Source organism: Ovis canadensis, chromosome 3 (genome assembly GCF_042477335.2).
Source record: "Ovis canadensis isolate MfBH-ARS-UI-01 breed Bighorn chromosome 3, ARS-UI_OviCan_v2, whole genome shotgun sequence".
Lineage (NCBI taxonomy): Eukaryota > Metazoa > Chordata > Mammalia > Artiodactyla > Bovidae > Ovis > Ovis canadensis.
The window spans coordinates 16,884,982-16,904,527 of NC_091247.1; the positions used below are offsets into that span (position 1 = coordinate 16,884,982).

Below are 19,546 nucleotides of genomic sequence, written 5' to 3' on the forward strand. Positions count from 1 at the left end.
GCACATCTGTATATGCCAGGGTTTTCTCTCTTGGGAAGGTCCTCAACTCTCTCGAAGCCAAAATCATGTGGGGTGCTGGGTAAGTAAGCCCCACACTTGTGCCTTCTCCAGGAAAATGACATCAGAAAGCACTTCAGCCTCGGTTCTCGGCCTCCATCCATGGAGACAAGTGCTTAGAAAACTACCAAAGTTTATGGGAGTGTCTCAGTGATCATCCTGTCATTGCTAGAAAAAGAGAGTAAACGTGGGTGCTGTGTTTCATAGGAGAAAAAATTAGCAACTCTTGAGTATTCCACCTTGATTTTCGTTTGCTTCATCTAAGTTTCCTGGAAGAATATATCTTCACTTATTAACATAAAATGAAAGGCTAGGAAAAGGCAGTTAGTTACCTGTCCTGTGGCTACAGTTTAAAACCCATCTCGGCTTCCCTGGTTGGCTCAGTGATAAAGAATCTGCTGCCAATGCAGGAGATGCAGGTTCGATCCCTGATCCGAGTAGATCCACGTGTCGCGGAGCATCTGAGACACCACAGCAGAGCCCGAACTCTGAGCCGAGGAGAGACAACGGATGAATCCAGGCGCCCTGGAGCCCATGTTCCACAACAAGAGAAGCCACCACGATGAGTAGCCCTTCCACCGCAGCGAGTCAGTGTTCCCCACTTGCCGCTGCCAGATAAAAGCCCACACGGCAACGAAGACCCAGCATGACCAAAAATAAGTAATTAAAAAGTAAATATTAGCCATCCTTAGACTCTGGAGATGCGGGTGCAGGAAGGAGTATTCTGTGAGCGGGTGACCCGTTGCTGGCATTGAAGACGCGGTGTCCCTGCTTATGGGGGCTCCTCGTCTGGAGGGAGGCAGATCTGTGGGTCAGAGATCGGGGCAAGGTGTGGCCAGGGCCCTGGTGGCTGCCCCGTGGTACTGCAGCCAGGTGGGTGGTCAGGGAGGGCTGTGGGGAGGGTGAGGTGTGTGCACTGGGTCTAGCAGATGAGGACGCATCGGCCAAGCAGAAATGAGGGAGTGGCCCAGTCCAGCAAGTGTAAGGACATTGATGGGCGCGCTGGGGCTGGATGGCCACACAGGGGTCCCCACTCGGGAGGCACAGCCTGCAAAGCTCCAGGGCTTCATACTAAAGCTGTGTGTGTCGGGGGGGGTGGGGGGACGTGTCAGCTTTCTAGGGCTGCCACGAAAGAGCCCCACAAACAGGGCTGAAACAACGGGAATGTCTTCTCCCTTGCTTCTAGAGGCCAGGGGCCCATGGTCCACAGGAAGCAGGGTGGCTCCTGAGAACCCCGAGCGTGGACCCGTGCCAGCCTCCCTCCCAGCTGGGCTTTGCCAGCATCTCGGGCAGCCCCAGGCTTGTGCGGGCCACCCCCTGGTTTCATCTTCTCATGCTCTTTCCCCTGTGTGCCTCTCCGTCTCTGTGTCCACATTTGCTTCTGTGAAGACCCCAGCCATTGGATTAGCCCCCTCCCCAAGTCCAGGGTGACCTCAAGCTGACCATCTTCAAAGGCCCTGTTTCCAGATGAGATCACAGTCACGGGCACTAGGGATGGGGATTCCAGCATGTTTGGGGGCAACTGCTCAGCCCGTGACAGGGAGCATGGTCCGTGGGTGGGACGACCCTGCCCAAGTAGAGGCCAACCCGAGAAGGCAGGCAAGAGTCAAAGGCAGGGGGTTGCCGAGCTTCCCCAACCCCAAAACAGCCCTGCTCCACTCCAGTTGGACCTCAGGTCTTCAAGCTGACCTGGAAGGTGGGAATTGCCCCAGAAGACACTCTGCTGAGGAGCAACTGCTTTTAAGCAAAATATATCTGCGTGTGTGTATGTGTACATGGTGTGTGTGTGTGTCTGTGTGTGTACACATTGGTGCATGGACTTGTTCTCCCCACAAAGAATGCTCTTCTCTGTGCCTGCACTCGCGCACATCACAGACTCTTAGGGGACTCAAATTACGGGGAGTGGGCAGGTGTGGGTACTGACCGCAGGCGTGTGTGTGTGTGTGTGTGTGTGTGTGTGTGTGGAAGGTTGCTGTGCCCGGGTCCTGGAGGAGAGCATAGCTGTTGATGTGGCCAGACCCCAGACAGCGTCAAATGCTCTGTCATTTAAAACTGGCCATTCCCGCTCATTACTGGAGCTTTCACAACCCACTCCTCCCTTTCTGGCATTACGCAGCCGCGTGTTTAGGGGTGAGGCCAACGTCCAGTGGGAGGCTGAGCATCATGGTCAGGAGTGTGGCCGCGGCCCGCAGGGCGCCCTGGGCTCCGGTGGGTGAATTCTTAGGCCTGTGTCTTACCAGGGCATCCTTTTCTTCATTTGAAAGGGAGGGTTAAAATCCTTCACAGGACTTTTTTATCTTGCTTTTTAAAATATGTCTTTATTTAAGATTTTTATACAAAAGAAATCAGTTTGGGAAGTTTCAGAAAAGTAGACTCAATTGTTTTATCCAGGAATTTTTATCTTGCTTTTTTTAGTATTTATTTATTCAAAATTTTTATACAAAAGAAATCAGTTTTTAAAGTTTCAGAAAAGTAGACTCAATTGTTACTTTTATCCAGGGATTTAGGACATTAATATTGTAAATACAGGTTTTTTTCTTGTTTGCATCAAGTCTGACATAGTAGAGACTGTTAGGAGCTTGTCAAATGGAGGAATAAATTGCCCTCTGTGTGTGTGTGTGTGTGTTTATTGGAGGAGTGTCAGTTGCTTGGGTCACTCAGTTAAGAAATCAGCCATTGAATTTGAACTGGAGATGGACAGACCGTCTAGAGGCGGAAGTCTCACTCTAGATGTGTTAGGAATCAGGCCCCTTGGGTGATGAATAGGCCAGGCAGTTTGCTCTCTCCAGGCAGGTGTTGATTCGAGTGCTCCCAAGTCTGCCAGGACTGTGATCCCCCACAGCACAGTGAGAAAGGGGCTCTGGGAGAACTGGCCATCCCGTAGGACATGGCAGCCAGTGGGGGACGGGTCTGGCCTGCTGGACTCATGTGTTGCCCATCACACCGTTTTCGTATCTTTCCTTTCTTGATCCACTCTAAACGAAAGTATTATGTATATATTGTGTATTGTAACATACTGCAAATATTACCATAAATCACACTGCATAGTCTATTATAATATATGTGGTAAAAGTGTTAGAAACAAAGTCAGTTACTTTCTCGGAAAGTGCGGGGCAGGGCGAGGGAAGGAAGGGGACACCCTTTGGAGATGCCTCAGCCCCACCTCTAATGTTTATTTCATACACTAGATATATAACTGAGCTCTATAGCACTCAGGTTGTATTTTTATTTTTAATATAGCTGAAAAGTGCATGGGTGTTCATTACACTATCCTTTCTACTTTTTTTTTTATTTTTAATTTCTTAAGAGTAAGATTTTGACCCCAGCCCTCCCACACTGCTCCTTATATATTCTTTTAAAATTCTAAGACATTATCATCTCCCAGGAGTGTGGATTCTCTGGTGTAGCTTTAGGCAGAGATAGAAGAACTTGCCTTTGAACGACTAACAGATTCCTGACTCCTCCAACCTCATGGGGGGAATCCCTAGGGTGGGGGGGGGGGGTGGCCGGGGGAGACACTCCCAGCCTGTAGCATCTTCTCAGCAGATCTCTCTCTCTCCTCAGCACCTGAATTCTGCACACAGACCAGAGCACATGAGCAGGTTTCTCTCCTCAGGGATTGCAGTCACGGGGTGTAGAGATGTGAAGGTTACACCGCCCCGCAGCTCAGTGAGCGCAGAGAGGAGCAGCTTTCTGCTTGAGCAAACTCCTGGAAGAGACGGGATTGTGGGGGGGCAGGGGGGTCAACACAGACAGGGAGAGAAGAGCCTCCTCCCATCCCCACGGTGATCAGAGCCACAGAAGCAGGCTTCTGCTGAAACAGGTTACATCCTGCATAAGGACCCACGTGTACCATTGTGTATGGAATATCTAGTTAGAGCTAGCACTTTTCTGTAATCTTCTCTTTCCAACATTTATTTCATTAGTCTTTTCATTTCTCCTGTAGGGCCTTAAGAATTTCTTGAAAATGACTTCTGTGAAATAATTCCATATGCCTTTAAACTTGTTCAACATACTTTTTCAATGTTTAGTGAAATTGCAAAAGTCAGTTTAGATATTTGCAAATGGTGATAACTTCTTTTCTTTGATGCCCATGTGATTCCCTCCAGCTGGTATATTCCTGGAGTTGGAAGGAATCTCACTAGGTGTCTATCTCCTTTATACTGAAAAGGTGGTCTTTTTGAGACCAGAGGCATGAAAGGTGCTTGAGAACTGCTAGAAACAAAATCTCAGGCCTCACCTCAGATCTACTGAGTTAGGATCTGGATTTCAGGGCGATTTCTAGGTGACTCTTTAGGAGGGTAAATAATCCACCTGCAATGCAGGAGATGCAGGTTCCATCTCTGAGTTGGGAAGATCCCCTGGAGAAGGGAATGGCAATCCACCCAGCATTCTTGCCTGGGAAATACCATGGACAGAGGAGCCTGATGGACTACAGTCCATGGGGTTGCGAAGATTTGGACATGACTGAGTATACATATACACAAATATGTATATGTGTGTGTGACTGTGTGTGAGTGTGTAGATTAATCGTAGGAGTGACGTCTTTGCCTTGGTTAGAAGCAAGTTCCAGGTGTTGAATTATACAGGGTGTGAGCGTGAGTATGACCCTAGGGTCTTTCTTCCATGTAAACAGAAACGTGAGAAGCAATGATCAGATCTCATCTGTGACCACACTCTCACAGATGCAAGGACCTAAAGCTTGGCACCTGAAGCACTTCATAACTGACAGAGCTGGGTTTCCAATCCTCTCATCTGCTTTCACACCACACTCACCAGCTTCTGCACCCACTTGTTGTTCAGTCACTTAGTCCTGTCCAACTCTTTGCAACTCCATGGACCGCAGCACGCCAGGCTTCCCTGTCCATTACCATCTCCCAGAGCTTGCTCAAACTCATGTCCATTGAATCAGTGATGTCATCCAACCATCTCATCTTCTATTATCCTCTTCTCCTCCTGCCTTCAATCTTTCCCAGCATCAGGGTCTCTTCCAAGGAGTCGGCTCTTCACATTAGATGGCCAAAGTATCGGAGCTTCAGCTTCAGCATCAGTCCTTCCAATGAATATTCAGGGTTGATTTCCTTTAGGATTGACTGGTTTGATTTCCTTGATCTCCAAGGGACTCTCAAGAGTCTTCTCCAACACCACAGCTGAAAAGCATCAATTCTTTGGCACTCAGCTTTCTTTATGGTCCAACTCTCATATCCATACATGATTACTGGAAAAACCATAGCTTTGACTAGATGGACCTTTGTCAGCAAAGTAATGTCTCTGATTTTTTTTCTGCTTTTTTCCAACACCCACTGCTCCATCCAAACATCTCTTGCTGAAGTCACCAGTGACCACTCAGTCCATGCAGTCTCCATTCTGCTTTCAGGTCTGTCCCTGAAAGAGCTTCACAAAGGAAGCTTGGTGGTGTCCCCAGTGGATGCAGGGTCTGTAGGTCCTTCAGTTCAGTCGCTAAGTCATGTCTGAGTCTTTGCAACCCCATGGACTGCAGCATGCCAGGCTTCTTAGTCCATCACCAATTTCTGGAGTTAACTCAAACTCATGTCCATTGAGTCAGTGATGCCATCCAAAAATCTCATCCTCTGTTGTCCCCTTCTCCTCCTGCCATCAATCTTTCCCAGCATCAGGGTCTTTTCAAATGAGTCTGTTCTTTGCATCAGGTGGCCAAAGTATTGGAGTTTCTGCTTCAACATCAGTCCTTCCAATGAATATTCAGGACTGATTTCCGTTAGGATGGATTGGTTGGATCTCCTTGCAGTCCAAGGGACTCTCAAGTGTCTTCTCCAACACCTCAGTTCAAAAGCATCAATTCTTCAGTGCTCAGCTTTCTTTATAGGACCTTCAGTCATTCTCAAAGCCCATGGTAACCAAGGGTGCTCGATGACTCTTTTGTTCCCCACAAATTACAAAGGATTTGGCCAGACAAATACTCCAAGACCCTCTAGAGCCTTTTCCTTGTGCAGAAACTTTGGCCAGAATAAACCAACAGTGAGACAGAGGGAGAAAGCTCACAGCGTTTTTCTGGGACTCCAAATGAGCGCTACAGATTTAGCTCTGATTTTTCCAGCTCTCGCTCTCTAACCACAACCTCACTGTCCTTCACTGTTTCCCAAACCACACCGGCTATGCCAGGAATCTTCTGCTCTGTCTTCTCACCTGGAAGAACTGTTGACCTCCTCTGGTGACCGTACTCAGATGTCCCATGCTATATAAAGGCTTTCTGTCAATCCAGCTACCAGCCCATTCCCACACCCCTGACCAGCACCTGGAGCCCCTCCATGTCCCCGTCCCTTATATTTCATCAAGATGGCATTTAAGATGCATTGCAATGGCCTATTTGGCCTGAATGAACATTCCTTTCTGGGATGTAGTTTCCAGGGGAGAACTCAGGGCCTGAGTTTACATTTTGTTTTTCCTAATGACTACTATGTGGGCACCAAGTGATTTTTAAAAGAGTGGCTGCAAAAGAAAGAACCCAAAGACAAATAAAACAATATTTTGTTGACCCAGGCTCTACTAACATAGTGGCCTGAGTAGCCCTGTTCTATTCACCCTTGACATCCATGTGAGCTGGTCACAGAAATAAAGAGGCTGCCAGCATTTCAGACCTCAGTTTCATAATCAGGTCCAAATTAATTCCCAATGTCCAGGCAAAAGCAGAGCGTGGCACTCTGACAAGTCATACCAGGTTCACTTATGTAAATATTTTTCTGCACAGTTTAATGTCTCTGAGTTGGGGGTCTGACTTCCAATGTCAGCACAGAGCCCTGGTGGGAGTATAACATTCCCACCAGGCTTTAGTTGAGTATTTATGACTATTCTGTAGTAGCTGCCTTCTATTGTTCCTGGAAGGCTTTTATTGTTTAGAGAGTAATTAATCATATTCTGAGGGAAAATGCAGGAGCCAAGTTCCATGGTGAGGTTTATGATGGCTTTTCCTCCCCAGATGAGCAAAGTAATAACCTCAGCCAAAGTTTTCTCCCCAAGTTGCTTATCTCCTGTATGAATCTGCACCCATTTCCGTGGGCCAAGGTGGGAATCCATGACCACTCAGTCAGCTGAAGAAGGGAGTTTAGGTGTGAGTGTTCTGCTGTGGATTTTGTGAGCCTGCTCTCTGGAGTTCATGTGTGTGCTATAAGTCACTTCAGTCGTGTCTGACATTTTTTGACCCCATGGACTGTAGCCCGCCAGGTTCCTCTGTCCATGGGATTCTCCAGGCAAGAATACTAGAGTGGGCTGCCATATCCTCCTCCAGGGGATCTTCTCAACCCAGGGGTCGTACCCGGCTCTCATGTTTCCTGCATTGGCAGGAGGATTCTTTACCACTAGTGCCACCTATGATTTCCCTGGTGGCTCACATGGTAAAGAATCTGCCTGCAATGCAGGAGTCCTGGGTTTGATCCCTGGGTCAGGAAGATCCCCTGGAGGAGGCAATGGCAACCCACTCCAGTATTCTTGGCTGGAGAATGCCATGGACAGAGGAGCCTGGTGGGCTACAGTCTGGGGTCCCAAAGAGTCAGATAAAACTCAGCACTTTGGAGTTCATGATTTAGGCCAAATGCTGATCCTAGACTTGTATCTCACACTTATTTCTGGTAAGGCTGTTATAGCTCTTCATAGATTACCCAACCCCAGAATGAGAACCGTTTATAAAGTTTCAAAGGTTGATATGGGGGAGTTCCCACTTTGTGCATTCAGTTCAGTTCAGTTCAGTCGCTCAGTTGTGTCCGACTCTTTGCGACCCCATGAATTGCAGCACGACTCACATCCATTGAGTCAGTGATGCCATCCAGCCAACTCATCCTCTGTCGTCCCCTTCTTCTCCTGCCCCCAATCCCTCCCAGCATCAGAATCATTTCAAATGAGTCAACTCTTCGCATGAGGTGGCCAAAGTACTGGAGTTTCAGCTTTAGCATCATTCTTTCCAAGAAATCCCAGGGCTGATCTCCTTCAGAATAGACTGGTTGGATCTCCTTGCAGTCCAAGGCACTCTCAAGAGTCTTCTCCAACACCACTGTTCAAAATCATCAAGAAGGCTCTCAGCCTTCTTCACAGTCCAACTCTCACATCCATACATGACCACAGGAAAAACCATAGCCTTGACTAGATGAACCTTAGTCGGCAAAGTAATGTCTCTGTTTTTGAATATGCTATCTAGGCTGATCATAGCTTTTCTTCCAAGGAGTAAGTGTCTTTTAATTTCATGGCTGCAGTCACCATCTGCAGTGATTTTGGAGCCCCCAAAAATAAAGTCTGACACTGTTTCCACGGTTTCCCCATCTATTTCCCATGAAGTGATGGGACCAGATGCCATGATCTTCATTTTCTGAATGTTGAGCTTTAAGCCAACTTTTTCACTCTCCTCTTTCACTTTCATCAAAAGGCTTTTGAGCATTTGACAGGCATTATCCTGATGCTGGGGAAGATTGAAGGCAAAAGGAAAAGGGGATGGCAGAGGATGAGATGGTTGGATGCCATCACAGACTCAATGGACATGAGTCTGAGCAAGCTCCAGGAGATGGTGTAGGACAGGGAAGCCTGGTGTGCTGCAGTCCATGGGGTCACAAAGAGTCAGACACGACTGAGTGACTGAACGATGAGAACAACCTATCAAGTACATATTAAACAACAGGCTTTTTCTCCATTTGACTGTGTAACATAAAAAAGAGATACTGTATCTGTTTGCTATTGATAATCATTCCTGAATTCAGTGGTTTAAAACAAGGAACATTCATCTTTGTTGTGAGTCTAGTGGTCACGCAGGAGGCTCTTCTTCCTGTCTCCCCAGAGCTCAGTCAAGCACCGTGATTGGCTTGGGTCACTCTGGTACAAGGTTCTGCTGGTCGACGACCAGCTTGGCTGTGCCTCATGCCATCTTCCCATTTCTGCCAAGTTTGGCAAGTCTTGTCCTCAGGCCGACCTGAACAGAGGTTGAACAAAGAGAAGAAACAGGCAGGGTGTCTGGAGGTCTAGGCTTGAAAGAGTTTCACCTTAATTCTGCTACATATTTTTGGTATTTTTTTGTCTTTTTCTTTTTTGCCAGGGCAAATCTCAAAAATGTTCCAGAGTTAAGAAGTAGGGAAATACTTTCTGCTTCCTGATGTCAGCGGCTGTAAAATCACATTGCAGAGGGGGATCAGGGGGCAGCCCCTGTGTAATCAGCCACAGATGTGTTCTTAGTTGATGACATGGGAAACTCAACAAAAAAAGAGATTAGCAAGGGGCTTTCACTTTCAAGGAAGAAAGGCCACGAAAGGCATTGCCTCTGTGGTAGGAAGGACATTATGGTTTCAAGTTCAAACAAGTTGATTACAGACAACTCAGGCAAAGAGTGAGATAAACAAAGAAAGATGAAGTCTTACTCACCATGATGTCAGCCTGCATGGTGTGCAGTGAGATGGACCAGAGGAGGGAGGAGAGGCGCACACCCACTTTCTTGGTCTGGATCTCCGCTAACCTGGAGGCGAACCCTGTTCTCTGGCCGAAGGACTGATCATGGTGAAGCCCTGTCAACAGCCTCCTCAATCCCAAATCAGCTCAGATACGGCGTTTCTGATCCCGCCACCTATCGAAGAGGTCGTGATAGGGATGGGATAGTTTCTGGTAAGTCCCTGTGTGTGTTATGAATCCCCTCCTTTGTCTAGAAATTCTTCTTTGGGGGCTGGCAAAAATATATACTAAGGAAAGTGAAAGTTGCCTCAGTCGTGTCCGACTGTTTGCCATCCTATAGACTATACAGTCCATGGAATTTTCCAGGCCAGAATACTGGAGTGGGTTGCAGTTCCCTTCTCCAGGGGAATCTCTCCAACCCAAGGATCAAACCGAGGTCTCCGGCATTGCAGGCAGATTCTTTACCAGCTGAGTCACCAGAGATGCCCAATATACTAATAATATTTAAAAAATAACAATGAAAAAAATTCAGTTGGAATGATTTGTAGTTCAAGTGCTAAGCAGATAGAAAAGCTGAAAATGTTTGACATTTATTCTATGGTTAAGTTGTAAGCAGGAGAGAGGCCTGATCAGCTTCGTAGTTTAGGAAGGGCATTTCTATCATAGGGGATTTGAGAACACAAACCTGGGTTTTTATTGTATTTCATTAAGCTCACAGAAAACACTTGAGAAATTAATTTAGAAATCCATTTTAACAGCAGCAAAAATACAAAATGCTTAGAAATATATTTCTCAAAATCTATATAAGACACTTGACTCTGAAAACCTTAACTCATTGGTAAGAGAAGTGGAAGGAGACTTGAATGAGAGGGAGATGTGCAGTGTTTGTGAATTAGGGGACTCAGCAGCGTTATGATGTCAATTCTCCCCAAATTGCTCCATAGATTCAGTGTGTTCTCAAAGTCCCATCAGATGTTTTATATAGAAATTGAAAGTTGGTTCAAAAATTTATACTGGAATGCAAAGAACCTAGAATAGCCAAAACAATCTTGAAAAAGAAAAAGCAAAGTTGGACTACTCACATCATGATTTCAAAATTTCTTATAAAACTACAGTAATCAAGACCCTGTGGTTTGGGAATAAGGCCGGACCAAAATGGGCTGACAAACCACAGCTGTGAGCCAAAAACAGCCTGCTGCCTGCTGTTGTACAGTTACAAGAGAGACTTTCACATTTTTAAAAGTTTGACAAAATCGAAAGAAGAATGGTATATTGTGACAGACAGAAACGACATGAAATTCACCTTTCTGTGCCTATTACGGAAGTTTCAGAACACAGCCATACTCTACACCACATGGAGGGACGTGAGTCTTTGCAATTGAGACCACGTGGCCAGCAAAACCTAAAATATTCCCTGGCTGGCCCTTTACAGAATAAATTTATTCGTCTTTGGACAAAGAGATCAGAAGAATGCAATAGAGAGCCTCCAGACTGTTGTGGTTGCTCAGTTGCTAAGTCACATAAAACTCTTTGCTACCGCTATGGACTGTAACCCGCCAGGCAACTCTGTCCATGGAATTCTCCAGACGAGAATACTGGAGTGGGTTGCCATTTCCTCCTCCAAGGGATCTTCCTGACCCAGGGATCAAACCTGTGTCTCCTGCACTGCAGGTGGATTCTTCACCACTGAGCCACCAGGGAAGCCCTAACTAGGTTAATACACTGGCTTTTACTAAGAGTGCCCAGGCAATTTGATGGTGAGTTTCCCGACCTACTCCACATGGAAGCCCTGAGCCTCAGTACCTACCCTACAACCTGCACAAACATGACTTGAAGTTTATCACAGATTTAACATTACAGTTATTGGAAGAAAACAGAGGCACATATCTTAGTGGATTTGGGCTAAGCAAATACATTTTCTTTTTTCGAGAGGACGCAAAAATTTTATTGTAAGAGAATAAGATGGATAGATTGGTCTTTATCACAACTAAAGCTCAAGTGAGGAAGCTATGAAGAAAATGAAAAGACAAGCCACATGTTGGGAGAAAATAATCGTGATATAGTATCTAACAAAGAATTTAAATCCAAACTATAGAAAGAACTCCTTTAAATCAATAACGAAAGGGGAAAATAATGAAAGACTCAGTTTTCAGTTTTAAAACTCAGTTTTAAAAGATGAACACAGACTTCTATAGCCATGTCACCAACGAAAATACGTGATTAGTTAACAATCTCATGAAAAGGTGTTCAGCATCTCTAGTCATCAGGAAATTGCAAACTAAACCCACAAGGGAATATGATCACATACCCATTAGAAAAGCTAAAATTAAACACACTGACCACATCTTTCTCCTAACAGAAAGACTTCTCCTCATGATTAAGTCAGCTGAGGCAGAGATGCAATCCTTTTGAAGAAAGCAACATATATATTACTATTACATATGACTATTGCCAAGAGTTTTGCTCCTGCACAGCTTTTGAAAGATTTAGAAACAGATGTGGGTAGAGATTCTTCAAGAGAAAGCTTTATGTCTCTAATTCCCAGATCTATTCTCAAATCCAACTCAGTGGACGTGAGTCTGAGTAAACTCTGGGAGTTGGTGATGGACAGGGAGGCCTGGCATGCTGCAGTCCATGGGGTCTCAAAGAGTTGGACATAACTGAGCAACTGAACTGAACTGAACTGATTCTCAAATCATAGCCCCAGCCCTGAGTATGAACATTTTGTTTGTTTACATGACCATGCCTTAAAATGAATGTATTTATTCTGGTTTGCAGAGCTGCCTTAGAATGAGTGTATTTTATTCTGGTTTGCAGAGTTTGTAAAGAGCGAGTAGGGCCAGTTGGATTAGAAGGTGTGTGGTCCATGCTCTCAGACTGGATTCCAAACAGTGTGAGCATTTGGGGATAGTGGCAGGAACTTGTCTTTACTTGTTGGTCACTTACTCCCTGGCTCTGAGTGCACGGGTGAATGGGAGGGAGGAAGAGGGACTGACCACAGGAGCCCCTGTGACGATATAGCGCAGACGACTTTCCAAGCATCTACGCGAGGCCAAGGGCCTCTCCAGGGCTGCAGAGCGTGGCCAGCATCTTGTATCAGAAAGACATTCCACATCCTTCTGTCCACTTAAAAAATACGTGCAGTGGGCAGGAACCCATGGCAGGCCATTAAGAATCTCAAGGAAGTCCCATGCCATACTAATGCTCACATGGCCAGATAGACTTGGGTATCCCCACCTGAGAAGCAGAGAGAGGGCTGGGGAGATGGGATAGAAGGACCAACCCATGGAAAATAGAGGAGAAGATGGAAGGGATGAGACCCAAATTTGCAGGGGAGTCTGGTCCTAGGGAGCTTCCTGCACTGAGACATTGAGGCCCTTTCTGGTTATGAAGTGGAATAACAAGGATCAAACACTTTCAGGAGACTCCTTCTCTGTGGAGCATTGCTACAATTTTTTAGAAAAATTGTCTTTGATGAACTTATTTAAGGCAGAAGCTGAAGATCAGACTTGGCTGTCCCCAACCCCAGAGGCCTGGAGAAGAGTGGCTAGTTCTTGCCAGAGACATGGAAGCAGAAAGAGGAGAGAGAAGCAAGGACATGGCCCCAGGGCATCTCCTCGATGTGCTCATTTCTGGGCTATTAATTAACTGCACAATAGTGTTTGCAGAAAGTGAAATGTGTGCACGCATGTACACACTCGCGGGACTTACCTGGTGCAGGGTCTGGACTGGACGGAGGGAAACACAAGATAAATCTGAAGAGCGTGAACCACTGAGGACGACAGAAATTTGTAAGGGGAAAGAAAATGTGGCAGAGAGTGTGGAGCTCACAGCTGCTGGAACTGGGGTTTGAGTCACTGATTTCCAAGCCCACCAGCATGCAGTGCCAAGGGACAGCCAGGAGGTGGCGGTGCAGCGCTTCATTTATCCAGGTTCCGCCGAGGTCTGTGTTTTGAGGTCTTCCGTTGTTTAATTTTGGTGTTTTGTTTGCCGTGTGTGTGTAAAGTTTGTGTCTGCACTCCAGTATTCTGGCCTGGAGAATCCCATGGACTGTCTAGTCCAAAGGGTCGCAAAGAGTCACGGACACGACTGAGCGACTTTCATTTTCACTTTCTGTTCTTGAGCAACCTGTACCCGCCTACCTTCTTTTCAGCTTCTTTTAGGATACTTTTCTTTTTTTCCTTTGAAATTAATCAAAATAAGAAGGGCTGCAAGGAAAGAGTAAGCAAGTGCTAGGTTCAGGAAGGACAGGGTGGTATTGGGAGCCGCTGATCAGACCCATGCTTGATGGGGACCTGGCGTCTGTGGCCACTGCCCTGCCTGGTCCCTGGGGGTCATCCTGCTGGCAGGAGAGACCTCAGGTAGGTGGAATCCTGGGGTCCAGAGACTGGTGATGGACAGGTACCCCTACCCCATGCACATGGCCTTCCTCATCCCGCATCCCAGGTGGACACACCTGTTTGATGACATCTCCTTTCAAGACGATATAAAAATCAACCTTCTCCTGAGTTCTCCGGCAGTCACTTTCTCTCTGAGATCTTCAGGCAAGAGGTTTGTTCTTAACCCCGACAATGACTTCTCCCCATAGAGCCCCCTTCTTCCTTAAGAGACTGAGAGGGACCCCAAAGACACAGCCACTCAGCGGGGTCTCATCCTTGGTCGGCCAGTCGTCTTGGGCACGTCACTCAACCCCCCTCATCCTCAGTGTGCCCTCTCCCACAAGACGTGAGGATAAGAGCAAAATGCAACAGGCTTTGCTGTCTCCCTTTGAAAGGGTTTTCAACCACATTTAACCCTTCGAAGTAGGCTTTGCCAGCCCATCTTCTCTGCCCCTTAATGCCTTGGACACCCTATGTTCTGTCTCTGAACTTCAGGTTCCACCTCTGTTCTTCATCAGCCAAGTGTGAACAAGAGTACAAACCCCCTAAGGGTTCCATTCATTGAAATAAACATGTAAATATTAACCGGGTTTAGTTATTGCAGTGATCAGCCTTGTGGCTTGGGATCTCGCCTGATTACTCACCTGCCTGGACGACAAGGAGATCTATTTAAAACTTTAATGAAGGGACCTAAGATTTTTCATTCTACTGCTAGAACCTACTCTTAATATGGCATCAGAATCATTGGCTCACCAGTCTTAAGGATGATGTTTGAGTTGTGACACAAGCTCTTTGTTTCACAAGTACAAAGACCTCCTTGCATAGCCAGGAGAGTGATTCCAGGTCTCCCTCGCTCATTCTGAAGGGCTCTGTCGAGCCTCTGGGTGCAGATGCAGTGTGTTGGCTTATTGCCAGCGGGATATTAGCAGGAGAAAGTCAGAAGACCCTACGTTCCGCTGCTGCGTCGAAACCATTGACCCACTGTGTCTGGGACCTCACTTCATGACTTTCGCCAGCATTTCTTCACTTGGAATCAAGGCTATCCCTTCGTAAAACACCTGTGAAGGCTGTTAAGAAGACCAAACAGAGATGGGGGATTTTGAGAATACTTCTGAAACTACAGCAAGCTCTGTAGCTGGAGCTGCTAAGAGTGGGCCATTTAATGTTCAGCCTGTTGAGAACCTTTGTATCCTGGTCGTGTGCCAGGGCGCCTGGCAGGAAACAGCCTGAGATGGAGCCTTAGGAGTGGACAAGGCGTGTTTTCCTCCCTCAAGCCACTTCTGTGGAGCCCCTTGAACTTGAAAAATTTGAAGACCATTTATTTATTTATTAAAAAAAATGACTGGGCAAGGATTAAAGTTCCGTTTCCCAAAGGTAATTCCACCAAACAGGAGTGTGATTTCATTTTAAAGCTTAAAAAAAAAAAAAAAAAAAAGGGTATTGATGACTCTCTCTGGGCTTCGTTTTTCTAAATAAGTAGGTTTATTTGCCTTGAAAATCTCAATGAGTATTGCTGTGAACTTCTTTCTAGCTAACGAAGTGAGTGTTTTCCCTATTTTTAACTCAGTGTTGCACTGATTTGAAAGAGTGCTGAACCCATGAAATTATTTGTGGTTTTTCAACTTTGGGAACATTCCTGGCCCTCTTCTGACACACAGCAGGCTAGAACATATATAAAGTCGGTGCTATTAATGTTTCCTAGTTGTTGTCCACTGACTAGGTATCTTTCATGTTTGTTTGTTTGGTTTTTACTCTTTTGCCATGCCATGAAACACGTGGGATCTAAGTTCCCCCACCAGGGATTGAACCCATGCCTCCTGCATTGAAAGCCCAGAGTCTTAACCAATGTACTGCCAGGGAAGTCTCAAGACATCTTTAATACAGGTATTGTCCCTTCTTCATTTTTAAGAATCATCCCCGATTTATGTTTTCCTTCTATCCGTATGCACAAATTTGCCAAGTTTTCTCCCAATTTCATTTTGAGTTACCTTTTCTTCCCCCCGCATCATAATTATGACTGTCTTTGTATCACTACCTTGGAAACTCACCTTTCTTGCATTTATGAAGCCCAGTGAGGTTTGTTATACATTTATAAAGCGCTTCAAGTCTGAGCACCTCACCACACCCACACCTGCAACATCCAGCAGAGGGGAGGGAATTTTGTCCTAGAACATAACTTTCATCCCGTCTCAGAAAGGTCTTAAGCTTGTAAGTGGAAAAAAGTTTTACACTCTTGCACAGTCTTATTTCATTAGGAATTTTATGTCAAGAATGGAATTTTAATTTTATCAAAAGCTCTTCTAAACTTATAGAAAAGATAATAAGCATTTTTTTTCCCTTTGGTCTATTTAAATGGAAGATTGTGTGGCTGTTATTGTTAAGTCACTCAGCCGTGTCCGACTCTTTGTGACCCCATGGACTGCAGCACGCCAGGTTCCCCTGTCCTTCACTATCTCCCGGAGTTTGCTCAAATTCATGTCCATTGAGTTGGTGATGCCATCCAACCATCTCATCCTCTGTCACCCGTTTCCCATCTACCCTCAAACTTTCCCAGCATCAGGGTTTTTCCCAATGAGTCAGCTCCTGGCATTAGGTGGCCAAAGTATTGGAATTTCAGCATCAGTCTTTACAATGAATATTCAAGGTTGATTTCCTTTAGGATTGACTGGCTTGATCTTGAGGTCCAGGGGAATCTTAAGAGTCTTCTCCAGCACCACAGATTAAAAGCATCAATTATTTTGTGCTCAGCGTTCTTTATTGTCCAACTCTCACATCTGTACATGACTACTGGGAAAACCTTAGCTTTGACTCTACGGACCTTTGTTGGCATCCAGACAATACATTGTCAAGACTGTCATAGCTTTCCTTCCAAGGAACAAGAGTCTTGTAATTTCCTGGCTGCAGTCACTGTCCAAAGTGACTTTGGAGCCCAAGAAAATAAAATATGTCACTGTTTCTGCTTTTTCCCCATCTATTTGCCATAAAGTGATGGGACCAGTTACCACAATCCTAGTTCTTTGAATGTTGAGCTTTAAGCCAGCATTTTCACTTTCCTCTTTCACCCCCATCAAGAGGCTCTTTAGTTCCTCTTTACTTTCTGTCATTAGAGTGGTATCATCTTCTTATCTGAGGTTGTTGATATTTCTCCCAGCAATCTTAATTCCAGTTTGTGAGTCACCCAGCCAGGCATTTCGCACAATGTACTCTGTATATACGTTAATAAACAAGGTGACAATATGTAGCCTTGTCATACTCCTTTCCCAGTTTGGAACTAGTCTGTTATTGTATGTCTCGTTCTAACTGTTGCTTCTTAACTCACATACAGGTTTCTCAGGAGACAGATACGGTGGTCTGAATATTCCCATCTCTTTAAGAATTTTCCACAGTTGTGACCCACACAGTAAACGGCTTTAGCGTAGTCAGTGAAGCAGAAGTAGACATTTTCTGAAATTGCCTTGCTTTCTCTATGATCCAACAAATGTTGGCCATTTGATTTCTGGTTCCTCTGCATTTTCTAAATCCAGCTTGTACAGCTGGAAGTTCTCAGTTCACATACTGCTGAAGCCTAGCTTGAAGGATTTTGAGCATTACTCTGCTAGCGTGTGAAATGAGCGCAATTGTATGGTAGTTTGAACATTCTTTGTCATTTCCTTTCTATGGGATTGGAATGAAAATTGACTTTTTCCAGTCCTGTGGCCACTGCTGATTTTCCCAAATTTGCTGGCACATTGAGTGCAGCACTTTAACAGCATCTACTTTTAGAATATGAAGTAGCTCAACTGGAATTCCATTACCTCCACTAGCTTTGTTCATAGTGATGTTTCCTAAGGCCCACTTGACTTCACACTCCAGGATGTCTGGCTCTAGATGAGTGACCACACCATTGAGGTTATCCAGGTCATTAGGACTTTTTTTTGTACAGTTCTTTTGTGTATTCTTACCACCTCTTCTTAACCTCTTCTGCCTCTGTTGGTTCCTTGCCGTTTTTGTCCTTTATCATGCCCATCTTTTCATGAAACATTCCCTTGATAGCTCTGACTTTCTTCAAGAGATCTCTAGTCTTTCCCATGATATTATTTTCTTCTATTTCTTGGTGTTGTTCACTTAAAAAGGCTTTCTTTTCTCTCCTTGCCCTTCTCTGGAACTTCAGTTGCGTGTATCTTTGCCTTTCTCCCTTGTCTTCCACTTCTCTTCTTTCTCAGCTGTTTGTAGAGCCTCCTCAGGGGCTTAACAAGCATAATGAGCAGCTTGACTCATGAAGGTGTGATGGTGACACACTTTTCTAGTGCTTTCTCCAGTTCTTTGGAAGTTGTTCATGTAAATACTTCCGTACAAAGGCGACTGTCAGTGTGACTCACACTGCGCTCACGCCATTGCTCTCGCAGCACTGCTAGTTCCTACGCTCCCAGTGCCACCGCTCACACCTCGGCTGCAGCATTGCGGTGTTTCGGTGATTCGCCCTCTGCTGCTTCTGCTGCGCGTCACTGCCAGGGCAGCTGCTTCTCCCGGAGTTATTGCTGCGCCGTTGTTTCCACCTCGACCGCTGCTTGGGAATTTCGACGATGTCAGAGCATCTTAGCGTAAAAGAACCTCCGGGACTAGAAGCCAGAGGTCAAGGCGTGATTCTAGTTTGGCCACAGATCCGGAGCAGCTTGCTCACCGTCTGAGTAGGGTTCTCCACCTGACAGATGCGGTGCCACCTTGTTCCAGGTCCTCTCAGAGAGTCACCCTGAGATTCAGATGAGACGATGCTCTGCAAAGACGCTGAGCACTGAGAGGTTACCTGGGAAGTTCCGACATCCTGGCTTCTGTCTTCATTCGTCCCAGAAAGACTCGGCCCTGTGTGTGTGTGTCATATGTGTGTATGTGTTGTGTGTGTCCATGTGGTGTGCGTATGTATTGTGAATGTACATGTTGTGTGTTGTGTGTGTATGTGCTGTGTGTGTGCTGTGTGTGTTGTGTGTATGTGTTGTGTGTGTATTGTATGTGTATGTGTTGTGTATGTGGTGTGTGTATGTGGTGTGTGTGTATGTGGTGTGTGCTGTGTGTGTATGTGTTATGTGTGTATGGTGTGTATGTGGTGTGCGTGTATATGGTGTGTGGTGTGTGTATGTATTGTGTGTGTGTTGTGTGTGTATGTGTTATGCGTGTGAGTTGTGTGTGTATGTGGTGTGTGCTGTGTGTGTATGTGTTGTGTGTGTGTTGTGTATGTGTTATGTGTATGAGTTGTGTGTGTATGTGGTGTATGTATGTGTTGTGTGTGTTGTGTGTGTGTTGTGTGTGTATGTGGTGTGTCTGTATGTGTTATCTGTGTGTTGTGTGTGTATGTGGTGTGTGTGTATTTGCTGTGTGTGTGTGTGTGTGCGTGTGTGTAAGAGCACAGGGCCCAGTGCCTCAGTTTCCACATTTAGTCGCAGGTTGATTCTGGAACCACATCGATTCTATGCTGTTCCCGGAGAGAAAGAAGATGCTCAGGGGACACAATGTGTCACTTTGCCCTTTAGATGGAGAAACTCTCATTTCTAGCGTTTCTTCTTCTTCCAAGCTAAATGTGTGTGCCCATAGATATAATAATCTAGCTTAGGTCTCAAGGTTTATTATCTCCTAATGAGGCCAGGAAGAGTGCTGCCGTCGAGGTTCTCAGGAGAGCAGCCGACACGGCAGGATGAGGATTTTCTGGAAGAAAGAATCCCGTGGGGATTTCACTGGGG

The 19,546-nt window shown here is 45.8% G+C and overlaps 2 long non-coding RNA genes across 2 annotated transcripts in view; one reads left to right on the forward strand and one right to left on the reverse strand.

Moving 5' to 3' along the window:
• Window positions 1-6,903: 6,903 nt before the first annotated feature.
• On the reverse strand, window positions 6,904-14,348 carry LOC138435455 (uncharacterized). The gene is made up of 3 exons (XR_011255112.1): window positions 13,168-14,348; window positions 9,433-9,631; window positions 6,904-8,986 (listed from the first exon to the last, which is right to left on the reverse strand). It is a non-coding gene; the product is annotated as an uncharacterized lncRNA (long non-coding RNA).
• Window positions 9,110-19,546, forward strand: part of LOC138435454 (uncharacterized) — a 57,653-nt gene continuing 47,216 nt past the window's right edge. Inside the window, exon 1 of the long non-coding RNA XR_011255111.1 lies at window positions 9,110-9,669. This is a non-coding gene — a long non-coding RNA (uncharacterized lncRNA). The remainder of the gene's footprint in view (window positions 9,670-19,546) is intronic.